We start from the raw sequence: 1,745 nt of genomic DNA, 5'->3' as shown, positions 1-1,745 counted from the left end.
CCGATCAGATACTCTCTCCTTACGAAAAAAAAAAACTTCGACCTCACCATATGCAGAGAAAATACTAGATTCCTCTTCTCCCTCCATCCTCTTCCATCACAAGGACCGTAATAAACGAAACAATAAACGCGTAAACCAGAGAACAACAAAATCAATTCCAGATCCAAAGAGAATATCGACAGCATCAAATGCGAGATAAAAAACAAAATTTATACAAATTGGAGTTGGGAGAAACAAAAACCAGAAAACGCAGATTCAAAAGACGAAAGGCAGGCCGATGGAAATCTTACCAGAGGGGCAATCCCAATCCGAGGAGCAGAGACGGAGGATCTGAGCTAGAAAGAGATCTGCAAACCCTAACTCGACGAGAGAGAGAGAGAGAGCAAAAAAACGGGGGGGGGAGAGAGGAGAGATGAGTGGTGACAGGCTGTATCCAGCACCGAGGTCTCTGGATTCGGGTTTTCGGGTTTTCCCCCCCTCGGATTCCGAGCCTACGTGGCATCCCTTTGGCGGCGTTTGCGGCCTCTGTCTTTCTCCCCAGTTTTGCCACGTGTTCCTCTTCTTTTCCCCCTCTAAAAAAAATGCAGAAAAATGTAATAAAGATAATAAATGAAGAAAAAAAGTCCATGGACTTGAGAAAAATTGTCTACAATTTTTATTACGTGAATGTGAAGACAAAAGTTGTAGAAAAAATTTAGAGGGAGAATAAAGGAAGGAAAAAAGTCCATTAACTTAAAAAAATGTCTATGAATTTCTTTTATTATGTGAATATAAAGAAAAAAGTTTTTCTTTGTTGCTTTCTGTTTTCTAAAACATTATTTAAGGGAAATTACAAATTTTAGGAATTAGAAAGAGTACTATTCCGAAAGGGAAAAATAGTAATTTTAGTTAAAGGATAAATTTTGATTTTTTAAAATAATATCATTTTAATATAAAATTCTAACTAAAAGTTTCAATATATATGATTTATATACTAGTTATGCATATGAAAAATGGTGGCATGTTGGATTGAAAGGTACTAATCCATAATACTTGTTTTTAGTTAAAATAATTAGATTTCTAATTTTATTTTTATTAAAAGGTACATCTTGTGAATTTAGAATAACCTTTATTTTTTTGGGGGAATTATTTTAATTTTATGAAGTTCTACCAAAATCCAATTAAAAGATACAATGATAATAACTGAAAATTTGTGAAAAACAATTTGTTAAAAAATAGAAAAAGTTTTAAACTTGGATATATATATATATATATGTGTGTGTGAGAGAGGGAGGGAGAGAGAGAGAGAGCGTGTTTTTAAATACTATGTTTAATGCATCATACAAAATCAATAATCCATTTATAAAATTTTGAGACTGTTGTAAATATACAAGTAGACATCTAGTGGGATCCATATTATCTAGTGGAACCCATTTTATGCTCTTCTTCACTATGAAGAAGCTGACCCTTCTTCACTATGAAGAAGTTGACTTTTCTTCACTATGACGAAGTTCCTTATATTTCTCTATAAATAGGTCAGTGATGTAGTTCATTTGTAACATACGAAATACGAAGAACATTCTCTCTCTTCTCTCTATCATGTTCTTTCTCTCTCTAGAGTATTTCCCCCTTATTTTTCGTCTTTCGTTTTCAACACGTTATCAGCACGAGACTCTACCGACATAGAGGTAAAAAAGAAAATATCATACAAAAGGTAATGTATGATTCTCTATCTATATTCATCTTCAATTTCATTATATATAGAC

The 1,745-nt window shown here is 33.2% G+C and overlaps 1 protein-coding gene across 1 annotated transcript in view; it reads right to left on the bottom strand.

Moving 5' to 3' along the window:
* Positions 1-413, bottom strand: part of LOC104823706 — a 3,071-nt gene extending 2,658 nt beyond the window's left edge. The window contains exon 1 of the mRNA XM_010555394.2: positions 291-413. The gene's annotated coding sequence lies outside the window, so the exon portion shown is untranslated. The remainder of the gene's footprint in view (positions 1-290) is intronic.
* Between the last annotated feature and the right edge of the window lie 1,332 nt (positions 414-1,745).

Source organism: Tarenaya hassleriana, unplaced genomic scaffold (genome assembly GCF_000463585.1).
Source record: "Tarenaya hassleriana unplaced genomic scaffold, ASM46358v1 Cleome4, whole genome shotgun sequence".
Lineage (NCBI taxonomy): Eukaryota > Viridiplantae > Streptophyta > Magnoliopsida > Brassicales > Cleomaceae > Tarenaya > Tarenaya hassleriana.
Note: the sequence above shows the minus strand (reverse complement) of the source record. Positions and strands in the feature narration are given on the sequence as shown.